The following is a 20,250-nucleotide window of genomic DNA, read 5'->3' as shown; positions in this document are numbered from 1 at the left end:
AAGCTATGAATGAATGACAAAGGTCTGAGTTTCCCAGGGTCAGGCAGAGATATTCTTTCCTGAAGCCATTAGAGTATAAAAAATTGTCATAAAAACAGCAATCCTTAGCAATGAGTAAACTGGGGAGTAGATTGAGATGGGTCTTGTACTTACTGCACTTTTTTCTCCACAGGAAGGAAAGAACCAAGAAACGCCCCAGGAGGGTATATGCTAAGAGTTATACTTTATTATATACTCTTTCTATCAATAATTTAAAAAGCAAAAACAATCTGTACAAAAGCAGATTGAACTCAGCAATTTCCAGAAATAAACTCTATTCCACATGGTAAAATATTTTGTAGTAAGAGTAGATGACTCAGACTTATGTCTGCAAATATACCTTAAATATAAGACAACAAAACACCAGAAGCATGGGAAGGGCATGCATGCATCTTGGAAATCTACAGCTCTAGATTTAAGAGAATTTTAACAGCAACTAGAGAGAAAAGGAATAAACCAGGGCAGAACTAGACATATGGTTTTTGTTTAGTGACTAGGAAATTGAGGGTGGGGGAATTAAAATAGGTTCAGTAAAAATAATCTGCAAGTTAAAAAAATGGAAACTAAAGCACTCAAATTGTAGATAAAGAATATATATTTTAAAAGATAATGCAAAAAAAAAAAAAAACCCTGATAAAATATATCATTTGTATTCTCAAAAAATTCAAAGACATATGGGCTATATATAATAAGGGATTACAAATAAAAGAGTAAAACAATAGATTAATTTTTGATATGAAAAGAGGTTTGCTGAGAGGCATATAGATTTTTAAAAATTAAAATTAAAAGTGAATCCCGGGACCAATCTGGATTCACAACTAAAACAGAAAAACCATCCTGAAAACCAACTGAAGACAGCTAGAAAACACCCTCATAACCAAAGGGGAAAAGTGGAGACAACACAGGGCCTGGTAGGAAGTGTGGACGCGAGAGGGCTGGCCGGGCTCCCACAGGCAGCAGCTGAAGGTCCAGAGGGACACCTCAGCTGTGGGGGTTCCCACTGAGGACTCTGGGGCCTAAACTCCACCTGGGCTCCCCAGTCCAGAGCACCAGAACTGAGAAAGGTGCCCACATAACATCTGGCTGTGAAAAGCAGCCAGGTTTCTGTCAGCCAAAGAGAGGCAGCTGGAGCTGCAGGCACCCTCTTAAAGAGCAAACGCTCAAAGTTTCCTACACAACCACTCACCTTGGGCTCCAGCGGAGGGGGAGTGGAGTGGACTGGAGCTGTGCAGGGAGCATCTGGGATTAAAGGCTCTGGAGAGTAAGATCAGGGGACACCCATCTGGATTCCTGTGCCGAGTCATTCCCTCAGACTGTGGGGGACATCTTTCTCAGGCGTCCAATTTTTGGGTTTTACCTGAGAGGGGAAGCAATTACCCCACCTTGCTGGAGAGCCTCTCGCCCTGCCCACAGGAGTTTCTACAGCCTGAGGCTTGTTGAGATTGATAACAACCAGCCACCCTACCCTGTGAAGCTTCTACAGCCTGAGGCTCATTAAGAGAATCATATTAATCAGTCTGCAGGCAGAGGTAGACCTCAGGGTGCTTTGAGTCTTTGCCTGATCTGCTCGGGGACCCGGCCTTAGAAAAGCGGGCTTTGGTGTGCATCTTGGTCCTATCCAAACACACCCAGCCCCAGCAGTGGAAACCTCAAGCCTAGGGTTGTTGATAGCTCCAAACAGTGTACTCAGGGCCAGACACAAACTGCATCTGACATTGGACTGCACCAGAGACCCTCAAAAAGACTGAGAGTCCTAGCAGAACTACCTAACACTTAAAAACAAACCCAAAAAAGTAGCCAAAATGGGGAGACCAAAACACAAGCCCCAAATTAAAGAACGAGAGAAGTCTCCAGAAAAAGAGCTAAATGAAATGGAGATAAACAATCTATCAGATATAGAGTTCAGAATACTGATTGTAAGGATGCTCCACAGCATGAAAAAGATATGGAAACTATGAGAAATGACCAGTCAGAAATGAAGAGTGACATAGCAGAAATAAAGAATACATTGGAAAGAATAAACAGCAGATTAGAGGAAGCTGAGGATTGGATTAGTGAATTAGAAGACAGGATAGGAAAAAAGTCACTCAATCAGAGACCCAAAAACAAAAAACAATTTAAAAACAGGAGGACAGCCTAAAGGAGCTGTGGGATGGCATGAAACGTAACAATATTCGTATTATAGGAGGAGGTCGAAAGTAAGCAGGTATTAGAGAACCTGTTTGATGAAATAATGGCAGAAAACTTCCCTAACCTGGTCAAGGAAAAAGTCACACAAGTTCAGGAGGCACAGAGAGTCCCAAGCAAGAATAATCCAAAGAGGCCCACGCCCAGACACATCATAATTGAAATGCCAAAAATCTAAGACAAAGAGAGAATCTTAAAGGAAGCTAGAGAAAAGCAATCCGTTACCTACAAAGGAGCCCCCATAAGGCTGTGTCATCTGAATTCTCATCAGAAACTCTACAGGCTGGAAGGGAATGGCAAAGGTAATGCAAAACAAGATATTCAAGGTAATGCAAAACAAGGATCTGAAACCAAGACTACTCTATCCAGCAAGATTATCATTCAGGAGAGATGGTGAAATAAAGAGCTACCAAGACCAAAAAAGGCTAAAAGACTTTATCACTACAAAACCAGCATTACAGGAAATGTTAAAGGGGCTGCTATAATTAGAAGTAGAAATAAAGGGAATAAGAAACATAGGCATAAAGAAACAAAATGGCAGTATATAAGTATCATTCAATAATAACCTTAAATGTAAATGGATTAAATGCTCTAATAAAAAGATATAGGGAGGCTGAATGGATAAGAAAACATGACCCAGATATATGCTGCCTACAAGAGACCCACCTGAGAACAAACAATTCACACAGGATGAGAGTGAAAGGATGGAAAAAATTTTCCATGAAAATGAAAATGAAAAAAAACCTGAGATAGCAATACTCATATCAGACAAAATAGACTTCAAAATGAAGATTATAACAAGAGACAAGAAAGATCATTACATAATACTGAAGGGATCAACCTAACAAGAGGATATAACCCTGATAAACATATATGCACCCAATATAGGAGCACCTAATTTATAAAAAAACTTTTAGAGGACTTTAAGGGAGAGATCAACAGCAATACAGTCATAGTGGGGGACTTTAACACCCCACTGACTTCACTGGATAGGTCTTCCAGACAAAAAATCAACAAGCAAACAGCGACCCTAAATGACATATTAGTTCAGATGGATTTAAGTGACATTTACAGAACATTCTACCCCAAGGCTGCACAATATACATTCTTCTCTAGTGCACACAGGGTGTTCTCAAACATAGACTGCATGTTAGTACACAAAAAAGTCTCTACAAGTTTAATAAGATTGAAATCATATCAAGCATCTTCTCGGACCACAGTGGCATGAAATTAGAAATCAACTACAATAAAAACACTAAAAAACATTCAACACCTGGAGGTTGAAAAGCATGTTTTTAAACAATGAATGGGTTACCAAAGAGATCAAGAAAGAAATAAAAAATTTCCTGGAAACAAATGAAAATGAACACACAACAACTCCAAATCTATGGGACACAATGAAAGCAGTCCTGAGAAGGAAGTTCATAGCACTAAAAGCCTACCTCAAAAACAAGAAAAACCTCTAATAGACTCTCTAACCCTACAACTTAAAAAATTAGAAAGAGAACAACAAGAAAAGCCCAGAGTAAATAGAAAGAAAGAAATAATAAAGATCAGAACAGAAATAAATGACATAGACACTAAAAAAAAATACAAAAGATCAATGAAAGGAAGAGCTGATTCTTTGAAAAGATAAACAAGTTTGGTGCAACTTTAGCCAGACTCATCAAGAAACAAAGAGAAAGAACTCAAATAAACAAAATCAGAAATGAAAGAAGTGAAATAACAACTGACCCAACAGAAATACAAAAGATTGTAAGAAAATACTATGAACAACTACATGCCACCACGCTGGACAACCTGGATGAAATGGATAAATTCCTAGAAAAACACAAGTTTCCAAAATCCAATCAGGAACAGTCAGAAAGCCTAAATAGGCCAATAACTGCTGATGAAGTTGAAGCAGTAATCAAAGGGCTCACAGCACACAAAAGCCCTGGCCCCGATGGCTTCATAGGGGACTTTTACCAAACATTCAAAGATGAATTAACACCAATCCTCCTCAAACTATTTAAAAAAACCCAAGAAGGAACACTTCCAAACCCTTTTTACATGGTCAGCCTTAGCCTAATTCCAAAACCAGATAAAGACACTACAAAGAAAGAGAATTATAGACCAATATCCCTGATGAACATAGATACTAAAATCCTCAACAAAATATTAGCAAATCATATCCAGCAATATATTAAAAAAATCAGACACCATGACCAAGTGGGATTTATTCCAGGGATGCAAGGCTGGTACAGTATTCGCAAATCAATAAACATGATATATCACATAAACAAATTGAAAGACAAAAATCACATGATCATATCAATAGATGCAGAAAAAGCATTCAATAAAATCTAACACCCATTTTTGATAAAAACTCTGATCATATTTCAACATAATAAATGCCATATATGACAAACCTACAGCCAACATCATACTCAATGGGCAAAAACTAAAACCATTTCCCCTAAGAACAGGAACAAGATGGGTGTCCACTTTCACTATTCTTATTCAACATAGTACTGGAAGTCTTAGTCATAGCAATTAGACAAGGAGAAAACATAAAAGGAAGGCATCCAAATTGGAAAGGAGGAAACAAAGCTTTCATTATTTACAGATGACATGGTATTTTACATAGAGAATCCTAAACACCCCACCAAAAAACTATTAAATTTAATAAATGAATTTAGCAAGGTAGCAGGATACAAAATTAACACCCAGAAATTGATGGCATTTTTATACACCAATAATGAACTCTCAGAAAGAGAAACTAAAAAAAAAATCCCATTTACTGTTGCAACTAAAAACATAAGATACCTAGGAATAAACTTAACCAAAGACGTGAAAGACCTTTCCTCAGAAAATTATAGGACACTGAAAAAAGAAATAGAGGAAGATACAAACAAATGGGAAAATGGACCATGTTCATGGATTGGAAGAATTAACATAATTAAAATATCCGTACTACCCAAAGCAATCTATAAATTCAATGCAATCCCTATTAAAATATCCCAGCAGAATACTTCACAGATCTAGAACTAACACTTCGAAAATTTATATGGAACCAAAAAACACCCCGAATAGCCACAGCAATCTTGAGAAAGAACAAAGTTGGAGGGATCACAATACCAGATATCAAGTTATACTACAAAGCCACTGTAATAAAAACAGCCTGGAACTGGCACAAAAGCAGATATAAAGATCAGTGGAACAGAACAGAGAACCCAGAAATTGACCCATGCCATTATGGTCAGTTAATATTTGACAAAGGAGACAAGAACACACAATGGAGTAAAGACAGTCTCTTCAATAAATGGTGTTGGGGAAATTGAACAGGTACATGCAAAAAACGGAACTAGACCACCAACTGACACCATACACAAAAGTAAATTCAAAATGGATAAAAGACTTAAAAATAAGGCATGAAACCATAAAAATCCTAGAGGGAAACATAGGCAGCAAAATCTGAGACATCTCTCATAGCAATATGTTTGCTGATACATCTCCTAGGGCACGAGAAACTAAGGAGAAAATAAACAAATGGGACTGCATCAAAATAAAAAGCTTCATGCACAGCAAAGGAAACCATCAACAAAACGAAAAGGGAGCCCACTGTATGGGAGAACATATTTGCCAAGGACACATTTGATAAAGGGTTAATATCTAAAATATATAAGGAACTCACACAACTTAACAAAAGGAAGACAATCCAATTAAAAAATGGGCAAAGGACCTAAATAGACACTTCTCCAAAGAGGACATACAAATGGGTAAGAGACATATAAAAAAATGCTCAACATCACTAATCATCAGAGAGGCGCAAATTAAAACCACAATGAGGTATCACTTCACACCTGTCAGAATGGCTCCATCAACAAATCAAAGAACTACAAGTGCTGCCGAGGGTGTGGAGAAAAGGGCACCCTGGTACACTGCTGGTGGGAATGCAGACTGGTGCAGCCACTATGGAAAGCAGTATGGAATTTCCTCAAAAGATTAAAAATTGACCTGCCATTTGACCCAGTGATCCCACTTCTAGGACTATATCCTATGGAACCCCAAACTCCAATCACACAGAACTTATTCACCCCTATGTTTGTAGCAGTGCAATTTACAATAGGTAATATCTGGAAGCGGCCCAAGGGCCCATCAGTAGATGAGTGGATAAAAAAGCTATGGCACATTTACACCATGGAATACTATGCAGCTGTAAAAAAGAAGGGCCTTTTATCCTTTGGCACAGCATGGGGGGAACTAGAGAGTATTATGCTAAGGGAAATAAGCTAGTCAGAGAAAGACAAATACCACATGATCTCACTTATATGTGGAATATAATAAACAAAATAAACTGATGAACAAAATGGATCCAGAGACATAGAAGCATGGAACAGACTGAGGGATCTCAGAGGGAAGGTGGGGGGCGGGGGGGGGTGAGGAGAGATTAATCAAAGAAATTGTATGTTTATAAGCATTACTCCTGGACACAGACATTGGTTTGCGGAAAGCCTGGGGGTGGGATGGATGCGGGGTGGAGGGGATCAATTCAATGTGGATAAAAACCGGACAACTGTAATATTTTTAACAATAAAGATAAAGAAACTATATATATATATACATATATATATATATATATAGTCACAGGTTTAATGTCATTATTAAAGAATTAAAGAGCATATTTAAATCCACCAGAAATTGAATCAGTGTTATGGAGGGCAAATTTGAAAATATTTCAGAATTTATTGAAAAAGAGAAAGATGAAAGCAAAATTCTGGTGGCATTTATGAAAGAGAAAGAAAAATGATCTAACACATAGGTAACTGGTGTTTCTAAAAAAGAAGACAAATCAAACAGAAGCCATAATTTAAAATATAACAGAAAAAATTTTTTCCTACATTGAATAATGTCATAATTCTGCTGATTAGAAACATCCATCAGTACGTACGGCAATATAAATAAAACACCAACTTCCACATTTAACCTAGTGACATTTCTAACTTAGAAGCACAAAGAGAGATGACGACAAGCTCTGTTCTGGTTCTTTTTGTTACAGAAAAAAAAAACAAAAAACCTACTTCAAAACTTAAATAACTATTTTATCATGCTCACAGATTCTGTGGGTCAAACATCTGGAATGAGCTCAGTGAGAATGGTGTAAAAGACAATGCACCTGACAATTAAACATATGATTGTATTCCGGCTTTTGCAACAGGGAAAATGTTCACTAATGAGGATCATTACAGAAAAAAGGTAGGTGGTCTGGGGTCTGAGAGGGGCAAGTAATCAGGGAATTCATCCATGAGTCATTGGAGTCATGAGAAAGGTTGGAAAGGATCTTATCCTGGAAAACACGAGGGCAGAATGATCCTTTTCAGTTAGTTGTTTCCTAGTATATCAAGGGCTTGGATAAAGTTCCACACTGTCAATGGCTTATCTCTGCCCCACAGCATCTGGGAACTTAGCTGGGACTATTTGGATCCTGTGGCTGGAATCATCTGAACACTTCTTTAATCACACATGGGGTACCTTGGCCAGGATATCCTGAGGGCTGGGATGGCAAATGGTCTCTGTGGAGCTTGGCTTCCCCAGAGCATGGTGATCTCAAGATGGTTGGATTTACTGTGTTGCAGTTCAGGGCTCCAAATATGCATTTTCCAAGGAAACTAGACAGAAATTGCACTTCCTTTTGTGACCCAGATGATGACATACTCCCACCATATTGTAGTGATCCAAGCAGTCACAAGCTTGAGAGGACTCTAGGTGAGAGCAAATAGAGTGTCCAGTCTGAGACCTGCAGGGCAGGCTGGCATGCTGGAGACCCATGGCAGAATTGATATTGCAGCTCAAGTCCAAAGGCAGTCTAGAGTGGAATCTCTTCTTTTTCGAAGAAAAGACATTCAGGAAGACTTCAGTCTTTCTTTTAAGACCTTCAACTAATTGGACGAGACCCAACCACATTATGGAGGGTGATCTACTTTACTCAGTCTACTGATTTACATGTTAATCACATCTTAAAAAATATCTTCACAGCAACATCGAGACTGGTGTTTAAACAAAACTACACACCATGACCTGGCCAAGTTGACACACAAATTTAATCATCACTTTGTTCTTCCTGGCTCTTCGCTCCACCAAGAGTCATCCTTCCTTTTTCAAGGAAAATTGAGTTTGCAAATGAGTAGTGTCCTCATACGGGAAGTCTGAAGGCCTCTGTATATTTTGTTTTGTACTGTTAGCAGGTCTCTTTCTTTTGGCTAAAGCTTGTTTTACCTCCTCTTGCTCCCCGTTATATACAAGCTAACTCTCAAAAATGTGCCCTGTGCTGTTCTAAGTGTGCCGCATGAATTAACTCATTTAATCCTTACAACAGCCCTAGTAGATCGATACAATTATTATTCTGTTCAGGGCCAAAATGAAGCAGATGGAGAGTAACTCACAAAATCGCACACCCTTCCTCAGCAGAGCTGGGACTGTAGCAAAATATTTTATCTACACACTTGCAGCTATTACGCAATATTGTCACGTGTAGGTAAATGCTCCTTTTACTGCACTAACTCACCTTCTCTCAATCAGCAGTGACAGTGCACTAATATTTTGAAATGACTTGTTAAAATGTAATGTACATGGTGGAGGCAATCGCCTTGGCTTTGAAAAACAGACATCCGTCACCTTTAGTTAGAGCTTATGGGAACGTCGCCAACGAGCAGGCCTGGTGAACTAATAGATTGTCTTTACCGGGGAAGGCCATGGGGAGCGACAGCGCAGGGAGCTAGGTCCCAAGCAGCCTAAGGACTAATTGCACAGAGCCTGCTCCAGGAGCAGAACAGGGTCCTCCCGTTGTATTATTTCTCTCTGTTCTTTGAAGAGAGAAGAAAAGGTATGTTAGGAGGCTGCAGCAGCAGTCATGTGTTGTTTAATTACTGTGCTTCTTACATCCAAATAATTGGCCATTCTCCTGAATTCTTAATAAGTTGCCAAAAAAAAAAAAAAAAAAGAAGAAAAAAAAAGAAAGTCACATTACAGAGCAAGGAGAAGAAAGTAATGGGATGCGATTTCAACAGGGCTCCTGTTTTTGGATCTTGATGTTTTTCTCCTCCCCGCACCCTTTGATTCCTCTGTTGTCTGTTTTCCTATTCTCGTCACCTTGCTAAAAAAAAAACAACAAAAAACAACAACTCTGTCGATAAGTTTTCCTCCGTTTCTTTTCCAGCAAGTTGGCACTTGAACCTCAATAAGTCAAAAAGGAAACAGAGACAAGCATAAGAAACTCGAAGGTAACTGCTCTGCGGTGGGCAGTCACCAAGGGCTCCAAACGCCGCCCCGGCTTCCAGAGGGCATTCCTTCCAGGGAACCACTGCCCGGCCTGAAGCCAGAGCAGATGCCCCTGCCCGCCAGCCATCTGTTTGGACATGTGCAAGGGCGTCCTGGGGTGTTTGCATGAGATCTATTTGTCTGCTTCCACAGCGTAGCAGATTGGGGAAATGACAATCTAAGTTCAAAGGGAATCTGCCTTCGCCCTCTGATCTCCTGCATGTTCCTTTTTTTTTCTTTCTTTCTTTCTTTTTTTTTTTTTTCCTCCAGAAGCCTGTGCACAGACTTCAAACAAAGTGTTCACACCCTATGTAATTGCCTCACACCTAAAATTCAGCTTCTGGAAGAGGGAACTGTAGAAGCCAGAAAACCAGAAAGATATGTTAAATCAACAATGCTGGAGAGAGCATCATTTCTAACCAGGTACAAGTCTGGGCCAGGGACCAAAAAAATAGTAACTCCTTCCTGGAGGCACCTCGGAATAACCCTAATAACCCCCGTTTTCCTCAGCATTGCTAATTTCTGGTCCTCCTATTTGAACAAGATATTGAGTCAGGTCCTGACATTCACTCTGGACCTCTCTCCAGGCCCTTCATTCCAAAACATTTAGAATGAGCTGTCCAGGAAAACTTGGTAATGAGCAATTAAATGCCACCCTGCATGCTCTTTCTTAATTATCTTGTTAGGGACCCACTGTAGCTCATTGCATCTAAATGCAAATGTTCATATTTGAGATTTTTATTGGGTTTGATAAGTCAAATGATTGCTACTTCAGATGGAAAGAGGCTGCAGCTGATTAGCCGTAGGAGACAAATATTTCCTGATTCATTTAGAATAGACACCCACCCTCCCCTTGTTGTGTTTCCTTTCCTGAAACTGACTTCTCCTTCTATGCTGGTAGGTTCATTTTGCCGAAGAGGAAGATGAAAATAAAGAGCACTTTAAAGAGAGGGTTGTAATAAGGCAATAACATGGCCGGGCAGGGCAACTTGCCCCAAGACTGGTGCATGTTGAGCCTGGGTGCCAACAATTATATCAGTGATTTTCAAACTTTGTAAAATACTAACTTTGTATTTTACAGCATCTCACACATGAGGTCATGAGATTGATATCCTATACATAAAATTTCATGAACCTATACTTTTCCTTAGTATTGTACTTTATTTTTTCTATTTTACTCTTCATTCTAATTTTCTTCAATGTTAAAATGCTGATTACAACCCATTTAAAAGATGTTATAGCCCAATAAGGAATCTAGATCTGAGTTAAAAAGAAAAAATAAGAAAAGGGAAGGGAAGGGAAGGGAAGGGAAGGGAAGGGAAGGGAAGGGAAGGGAAGGGAAGGGAAGGGAAGGGAAGGGAAGGGAAGGGAAGGGAAGGGAAGGGAAGGGAAGGGAAGGGAAGGGAAGGGAAGGGAAGGGAAGGGAAGGGAAGGGAAGGGAAGGGAAGGGAAGGGAAGGGAAGGGAAGGGAAGGGAAGGGAAGGGAAGGGAAGGGAAGGGAATTGCATTAGATGCTGCTCCCGACTGTGGCATTTCTAAGCATTATTAAGTTCCCAAATGAATGATGGAAACAGTGTTCCTAAACAATACTGCCAGCTCAAAGTGCTAATTATACAGGGTCAGCCTAAAATCAGATAAAGCAGCAGGACTGAAAACAGCAGTACAGTGTGCAGTGAAATCTGCTGAAGACAGCATGCTTGGCAGCAAAAAGTATCCCCTGGTGTGTGGGCATTATGTCTAGAATGATGCCAGCTTCCAAGGGCATTTTCTGTTCACAAATGTAAGTGCTGGCTGCACTTGAATATTTCTTGGACACAACTCCCTCTCTCCATCAATTCTGCTTAGGCTGTTAGACCATGAGGGGTCTTGTGAGGTGAGATGGCCTCATGTTCCATGCCGGCAATGGCTATTATTTTTCCAGTACCTTCTTGATGGAGTTTGGATTCATTATCTTTCATGATATCTTTTTGTGGTAGACAGGTTAATTTTACAGATAGACCTGGTTTGTTAATTAATATGCATCTTTTGTCAAGAGCAGATCTCAGTTAATCTAGAGCCCAAGCATTCTACCTTAACTAATATAGCTTACAGGGAAATTATAAACTCCTAGAGAAGGAAAGAGATGAAAGATGGCAGAAGAAGGAAGAGTGGAAAAAAAGTGCTGATTGAATTCTTCCTCTTTGAAACACAATACCAGACATAGTATTATATTTAATATAATAACCCCATTACAATAATGGAAATTAATTTTGTTTATTTGAAAATGATATTCAAGAAGGCTGAGCTAAATTTTTTCAATGTTAGTAGGTAGTGTGGACTAAAATATAGGTCTGCCCATTGTTCACAACAGCCAAGATATGGTAACAACCTGAGTGTCTGTCAATGAATGAATGGACAAAGATGTGATATATAGATATAGATATATAGTGTATATCAATGTGGGCTATATCTATATATCTATGAAATATCTATAATGGAATATTATTCAGTCATGAAAATGAAGGAAATGCTGCCATTTGCAACAATTTGGATAGACCTTGAGGACATTATGCTAGGCCAAGTAAGTCAGAAAAAGACAAAAACTGTATGGTATCACTAGTGTGGTGAATCTAAAAAGAACAAACTCAGAGAAACAGTAAAGTGGTGCTTATAAGGGGTTGGCAGGGGTGGGGTGGGGTGGGGAGTTGGGGGTGGAGATGTGGAGCTATTGCTCAAAAGGTGCAAACTTTCAGTTGCAAATTAACAAGTCTGGGGATCTAATGCACAACATGGTGATTATAACTAATAATACTGTATTGTAAACCTGAATGTAGCTAAGAGAGATCTTAAATGATCTCACCACAAAAAGGAAATGGTCACTACGTGATGGGATGTATAGATTTGCAATCTATAAATGCATCAAATGAACACATTGTACACCTTAAACTTAAACAATGTCATGTGTCATTTATAGTCAATAAATCTGCGGGGGGGATAAAAATGTCTTCCCCTCTCCCCCAAAAAACGATACAGGTGTGCCCAGATCCCCAGAGCATGCCCTTCCTAATAGGCACAGGGTCTTTATATTCTCACCGTGAACCACGGAGAACATCAATTGGAACTTGAACAAAGAAAACTCACTCTTGATATTGTACTTCCACACTCAGAATTAGCCTGCACATCCAAAAACACTAAGGTGACACATGAGGTGGAATCAAAATTGAGCTTGAGATCATGAGGCTGAGTTCCTAGATCACCTGATGGATCAGGCAAGAGGCTTCCTTTGGGACTTGAGTGAAGAAGACAATGAGAGAGAAGAGAAGGGAGGGAAGCAGGGGGTAAGGGAGAAAGACTTCATTAGATACCCCACTCAAGAAGAAAAAAATGTGGGACAGGTGCTTTCAGATAATGGGAGTTATAAGGGAAAAGATTTGATTCAAAACTGGTTTTAGCTTCACTTTTCTCCTCTGTAATCAGGACCCCCCCTTGCAGATTTGGATTTTGTTTCAGGTTGGTTCAGACGTAACCTCTTTGCAGAGGCCTGACCTGTGAAAGCTTCCATCAAATCAAGTTGATGTTTTTATGATTGTTACTTAATGCTTTTGTGTAAGGAAGGTACCTATTTATAATTGAAAGCAAGAAGAAAGTTTTAATGTGGTTTGGGAAATGCTCCCTAGAAGAGGAGCCCTCTGCCAAGTGCTAATTACATTCCTATTGTATTTTGGCTACAAGTTTCCCACCCTGGGGAGAGGATGCTTTGGGGGTTGGGAGGGGTGGGTAGGGGATAATTGAACAAGGTGAAAATGGATGCTCATTACATTCCAGAATACGGGAGGACTCATTTCATATGATAGGGCTGTAAATACGACTTTTAATGAAGTTATGACATGGTTGCCAATAAAAGTCATTTACTCTGCAGCAATACAGTTAATTATACACAGCTGGAGCCATTTATGGCCTGTCCCTTGCTAACTTTGCCTTCGCACCATGTTAATTTAACCCTTTCAGCACAGATCAACCAGATGCCAAGCAGTTTTAAACCTGAAGAAAACATTAAATAAATGTCCCATATGACTCAAGATAATGATCACTAACTACTGCAGGGGAACACACCCACCTACCTCCCCCCAACACACCCTCCCCTCCAAGAGCACGTTGGAGGAGGGGTGCAGATAGAGATGGAGAAAGAAAAATATGCTATTTTTTCTTTTCCTGTTTTTGGGGAAAAAACCACAGATACTTGCCTTGATTTGTGGAAAAATTTATAAACATATTTTATTACTTAGCTTTAGGAGCATTTTAAATGTTTCACATTTACTGATGCCAGTGTAACAAAAATACCGGAATAAAACGGTCATGAAAAAGTGAAGCTGACATAGTGTCTTTAGCAGCCTAATCCTGTTGACAAAGAGCCTGTCCCATAGCACGGCTGGAGAGGTTTCTGTTTCTGAAAATCTTGCATTCTGAGATGGGTTGATAGTCGCAAGAACCCGCAGAATAATAGCAGTTGCAAATAACTAAGCCATCCCACTTGGTTATATCAGAGCCAGAATGGCAGCCTATCCTAAAAGCCCTGTTTTCAGGATATGCCATGAGCAATAGAAGATCCTATTTTTTCTTCATTAAAATGATTTCAATAATAGAAGCAGCTGTCTATCTTTATTGTCTGGCTGGTCTAAGAGCAAGGACACTGCCCTGTGTTATTCATTATTATGGGGCTGGAATTGGGGGACCTTACTCTGTGACTGAGATTGTCACGCGGTTTTGTTTTGACTGGTGTTAAGAGTTTTCTATCTGTGAGGATTGGGCTATCGGAGACACCAACACACGGTGCTTGGTCACAGTGTCTTCCTCAAGCTCACCCTTCCTGGCCCCCAGAACGCGTTGCCAAGTGCGGTAAGGGCTTGATGAATCTGTTTCCAGATCATTCCTGGTTCAAGTCTGTGTGGTTGTCTGCTTTATTTCTGGTTCGTGACTGATCTGAACTATTTCTGTCATTAATTAATGGCCATCTGGCTTCTCTCCACCAGTGCTAAGTGCTAAGGGATTGATTCTGTGTTGTATGTCTGCAGGATTTTACAAAATTTCCATCGTTTCCAGCCTTCCCTCTTTTCTCACAACAGGTTCCAGGGAGCAACTCCTTTACCAGACCACAGGCCAGTCTCAACCTCGCATTGACACGATTGCCCGGCACTAAATCATACACCATCGATCTTTTCTTGGGGAGGAGGGGGAGTGGGGCGGCATAGAAACAATCCTCAAGCTGCTTGTCTGCGTCCGTCTTCCCTGAAGGGGCTGCTTCATACAAGCCCCATTACATTTGCTTTTGCATAATAGCAAAATGGATTTTCTAATGCTGTTGGTTTTCTGTGTGTGTGTCTGTAAGTGAGAAAAGCCTCTTTACAGAGGGAAGGGAATGACAACAAATTATCTTTTTATAATTATAGCCCTTTCCATGGGCAGTCAGATTATCTGAGGGGCATACTTGGACATCCGTTGATCATGGGAATCTGCCCTATTTCCACACTGATATGAACATCTAAGAAAAACATACACATCTACTCTTAAAGGGGAGAAAGCATGTGCAAACACAGAGACCGTGAAGCAGTTTGGCATGATTTGGAGAACAGAGGGTTGGTTGGCTTATAAATCCTTTGTGTGGATGAATACCTGAAGGAGCGATAGAAGGGGGTGCAGATGGGATTGATTAGACACTTCTGCAGCCTGCAGGCCTCTCATTCACGAGCACCCAAGTTCCTGAGAAATGGAAGGGCTTCTGTATAATCTAGCCTTTTCTTGCTTTTCCCTCTACAAGTATCATGAGTACTGCCTTCTGAGGATAAACTCTAAAATCCTACCTTAGGAACTTGGTCCCCACACAATATTCCTACCTGGGGTTCAAACCCAGGCAAAAGAACCAGTGTTCCCCAATGTTTCTAAAACTTTGATAAGATTCTTTGGATGCATGATTTGAAATATTTTCTAAACTTGGCTTTGATATTTGTCTCACTCTAGAGGAGTTTAACAAATTAGAATATCTTAAATTTAAAAGAGAAGGGAGAAATTGAACTTTTAATGCTTTCAAGTGTGCTGGCCTTTTAAGAAAATCTCTACAAGCTCAGAAATGTCAAGCTGCGCTGGCAATGGCAGATTACTAGGTAAGAAGCAAAGAAATGCAAATGATATCAGCTAGTAACAAATAGTCATAAAAATGAATTATTTAATATGCACATTAATCAAGATAAATCCCTTGATAAATTAGATGGGTTTGATAATTTTGGTTTAAACTTTAGCAACATGTCTTCTCAAATTTCATTGCAATGAGGAATGAAATATAAATTTAATACTTAAATATGATTGGATTTCAAATATTAAATTTGTATTTTATGAAAAGTCATTTTATTTTTTATATTAGAAATTCCAAGGGTTTTGGGGGGGGGGGAGTCAGATAGATAATCATTGTTTCCACATATTATTTAAGGTTATGCGAATGAGGGCATATATATTTAACTAAGTAAATTATAATAATTAATGTCTCTTTAAAGATTGATTTTTGTGAACTTTAAACAATGCTGCAAATCATCTGGGATTGTTTCCTCTACCTGCACTGAGTAAAAATTTGAATGTCACTTCTCTGATGAACCATCCTTGTCCATGAACAACACATTTACTTTTTGTAAAGCTCTAATTAAATGGTGAGTTCAACGTGGTAGAGCCATTCTCTGATTAGGTTAATGTATATTGAAACTAGAGTTAAAGGCTTTAAATGTGTCATCTATATATATATTTATGTAAAGGCATACTGAAATTATTAAAGAAAAATTTATATAATAAACCAATTGAGAATCTGTCTTGGAGTATTCAGTCAGATATTAACACTCCATAGTGAGGTTCTTATTTAGCTTCTGTGTGATCTGCCCAGAGGAGCCTCCTCCCAGTGTCCTCTTATATGTGCCCTATAATGTGTATGTGTCTTTTGGATGACATTTGTCAGGCTCGCGATTTTTTAAATCAATTTTATTGTGGAACAATTTACATATGTTAAAAAGTGGATCAATTTTAAGTGTATATAGTGTGATGAGTTTTGACACGTATACACACCTGTGTAACCACCACCATAATCAAGATGTCGAACATTCCCATCATCCCCAAAGATGCCTCACGCCCCTTTGCAGTGTTTCTCCCTACTAACTTGGTTCTCGGTAACTCCTGCTTGGCTTCATCACTATAGAAATTCTTTAGAATTTCACACATAATAATAGAATCTATATAGTATGTAGTCTTTTGTGTCTGGTTTCTGTTGCACAGTGAAATGGTTTTAAGATTCATCTGCACTCTTGGGTATAACAGTTTCTTTTTATATATCACTGAGTAGTATCCTATTTTATGGAAACATAATGCATTTGATGGGCTTTTAGATTGTTTACGTTGTGGGGTTATTTTGAATAAAGCTGCTATGGATATTTATATGCAAGTCTTTTGTTGAACATATATTTTTATTTTTCTAGAAATGGAATTCTGGGTCCTAAGGTAAAGAGTTTGTTTAAATTGATAAGAAACTGCTAAACTCATCACTGAATTGGTTTGTGAATCATTTTTAAAATAAAAGTTCCTCATTTCCAAATAAACAAAAGTTCTTTATAACGGATAGGGTAATTTCTAGATTTATTTTACAATATTGTCTCTCTGATTAAGAAATTAACACAGGAATCATTGTTTATCTTTAGGAACCTATAATATATTACTGTTTCTTGAGGGGATGGTAATTGTCCACTGACAATGCTTTTATATTGTTTTTCCCAAAGTTAGGTCCAAAACAAATAACAAAACCCTTAAGGTACCATTTGCATGTAAACTGTCACTTGCTCAAAGATCTCTGGGTGCCACCAAGTGTTGCTCCTTCACCTCATGAGAGAATGGGTGCTAGAAATAATTTAAGCTTATTTCTAGTCTATATATACATAAATTGATTTCAGAGAGAGGAAGGGAGAGGGAGGGAGAGACAGAAACATCTATGATGAGAGGGAGTCATTGCCTGGCTGCCTCCTGCATGCCTCCTGCTGGAGATAGAGCCTGCAACCCGGGCATGTGCCCTGACCAGGAATCAAACCTTGACCTCCTGGTTCATAGGTCGATGCTCAAACCACTGAGCAACACCTGCCAGGCTGTATTCACTATATTTTTAATTAACTCAACACTATATTGAGTGCTGTCCTATTTTATTAAGATCAAAATAGGGGGGAAGAGCCATCTGATCAAAAACAGAAGCTGAATCTTACCTAGGTGATATATACGCAAGTTAAATGTTATTAATATAAATAAGTCTCAACCACTGGTCACCTTAGGGGATGGCTAGACACCTACTCCTGTTGATGTGCAAAGACAGGTACAAGAACTTCAACAGGTTGAATTTTAAGAAGTTTGCTTTCTAGGTTTGAGAGGCCCTTATAGATTAGTGATATTATAACACCCACCTTATAGATGGATTGGAGGACTGGGGGTCTGTCAGTGCCATTACTGCCTGTGATGTGCTCTTCCCATCAGGATAATCACTGTGTGAGATATCACAAAACAGGTGATATTCTCCAAGTGAGGATTCTACTTGCTCTCTCATTTTAATACTGTTAGTTACCGATATAAATGAACCAAAACTGTTTCTCTTAGTATTGATAGACAGTCCCTGTTTTTTCTGTCATAGTTGTCAAAAAAATGAATCTTATACAAGAAACATCGAAAGAATCATAGCTTCTGCACATCTGTGTACTTGTTACTTTCCTGCTAGATGCCCCTTGTTAACGGATGGGATGGCTTAACAATCAAGGCTTTTAAACTTGTGAATTGGGTGCTGGAGTGCTCTCTCAATATCCGTCACTCTCCAGGTACAGAAGACATTGGTGACTTTACCTAGTAATTCAGGGTCACTTTCCCGGGCAGAACTCTTCAGGTCCTTCTATGGTCCTCTCCCTGTCTCCACCTGGATTTTCAGAAGAAATAAAAATAGTCCTAGTTAACTGACCTAGACGATGGATTATTTTCACAGAGCTGCACAGTGCAGAAGGCACAGACCTTAACACTTTACCCAATAAAGAAAAAGAGAAAGAGACCCCATTGCCTTAGGCTATGGAAAAAAAGGGAATCTTGTGTGGCCATCTGCAACAGAAGCGGTCCGTGCTCAGACCATGACCCCTCAGAGCCCTTTACTGCTTCTGCGCACACAGATTTTCAGTGTGCTTTTACTCCCCACGTATATAACAGGAATCTACTTTTTGTTGGAGAGCTGCCCTAGGTTGTCAATACCCATTAGCATCATTTAGGGAGCCGAAGAGCCTGGGGGTGTATGTTCCCCGGAGGCAATCCATCATCGATGACCCTATAATTCCTCCAGCTCCCTTGGACCTGGTGAGAGCAGTTCTGAAGTGTGGCCTCCTCTGTCCCTAGGGCTCACCTGCAGGTGCAGCCGTCCTCAGCGTGGGCTTTGGTTGATATTTTTCTCCTGCTTCGTCCCCTTATTCCCTAGTCCATTTTTCCTAGAGACACTTGTTAATGAGTCACCTTCACATGCCTCCTGGCCCCCGGACCGCTTGCGGCTAACCCATCCTAAGACGACGTCACTCTCTCCCAGCTTTACCTGGGTCTCCTCAGTGTCCACTCCCTCCAGGGCCTCGTCTTCAGGTCCTGTGGTCCCGTGTCCACTTCTTCCTGCACGAAGAAGGGCTCCGCTTCTCTGTACTCAGGCACCGAAGGCTTCAACCGGATGCTCAAGGAGGGTTTCCTCTGCCCAGGTTCAGACGGCGAAGGCCGGGCTCCCAGCCAGGGTGCGGGAGGGAGTCCTCCAAGTCCAGTTCGGCCTCTCCGCCTGCCTGAGTTGGAGCAGAAACTAAGTCAGCCCCGCGGCTGCCCGAGAGCGGGCAGGCCGGGGAAAGCAAGCCTTTCTTCCTCCTGGTCTCCTCTTCTTTTTCCTTCTGTTAGCAGAAGAACACAGTCTACTTTTACATGAGAAAAAGATTCCTTTTTTAAAAAACATGTGTTTCATCTTGTTCCTGGGGAGAACTGAACCAAAACATGGCATTACTGACCTAAAAATCCTATAAATTATACCAAAGCCTGGCTTGATTACATGAATCACCACTTTAACTGTGATTGGCTGTGTCTTCCTAGTGGTGCCAGCCAGCACTTGTTACGCTCTTTCCGATGCTCAGATTCTCCTCAGGCAGCAGATTGAGGCAAGTATGGAATCAACCCCACCTATCCTGAGGGTAAGAAGGAAACATGGACCCCACAATTCATTATGAGCATGACTTGTAGGCATGGGAGTCTGTTCATGATTAAACAAACAAATCCTCTTTGTGACACCATAGCAAAAACATTTTTAAAAAACCTTACGGTATTAATTGCCTAATGGCTTATTGAAAGTATTATGAAAACTCATATCAGATAGTACGGCATCCTAAGAATAGTTTTTAATTTTTATTTTTAATCCTGAAATTATCAGCAGTCTAAGCGAGGTAAGGTGACCACCAGCCTGCATACCAAATTTCATGGCGTAATAGTGGTGACGTAGGTTAGCCAGTGTGAGAGATTGGGCTGAAGCAATATTGTTTCCAATGTTTAATCTCAAAATTAAAAAGTTTGCTTGTTTAATCCAAATCTTGAAAACAATTAATTTTATTATCAAAAGGCCTCTACCAACTCCCAATATTGTCCACCGGTAGTTCTTATTAAGACAATCAGATTAAGATTTTACTA

General features: G+C 39.8%; 1 protein-coding gene across 1 annotated transcript in view; it reads right to left on the bottom strand.

Annotated features, from left to right (window-relative positions):
• Nucleotides 1–18,447, bottom strand: part of KCNU1 (potassium calcium-activated channel subfamily U member 1) — a 239,284-nt gene extending 220,837 nt beyond the window's left edge. Inside the window, exon 1 of the mRNA XM_016210705.2 lies at nt 18,409–18,447. The gene's annotated coding sequence lies outside the window, so the exon portion shown is untranslated. The remainder of the gene's footprint in view (nt 1–18,408) is intronic.
• Nucleotides 18,448–20,250: the final 1,803 nt, after the last annotated feature.

This window comes from Miniopterus natalensis, chromosome 2, assembly GCF_054644295.1.
Source record: "Miniopterus natalensis isolate mMinNat1 chromosome 2, mMinNat1.hap1, whole genome shotgun sequence".
Taxonomy (NCBI): domain Eukaryota; kingdom Metazoa; phylum Chordata; class Mammalia; order Chiroptera; family Miniopteridae; genus Miniopterus; species Miniopterus natalensis.
The sequence above is the reverse complement of the archived record's forward strand: the minus strand, read 5'-3'. Positions and strand labels throughout refer to the sequence as shown.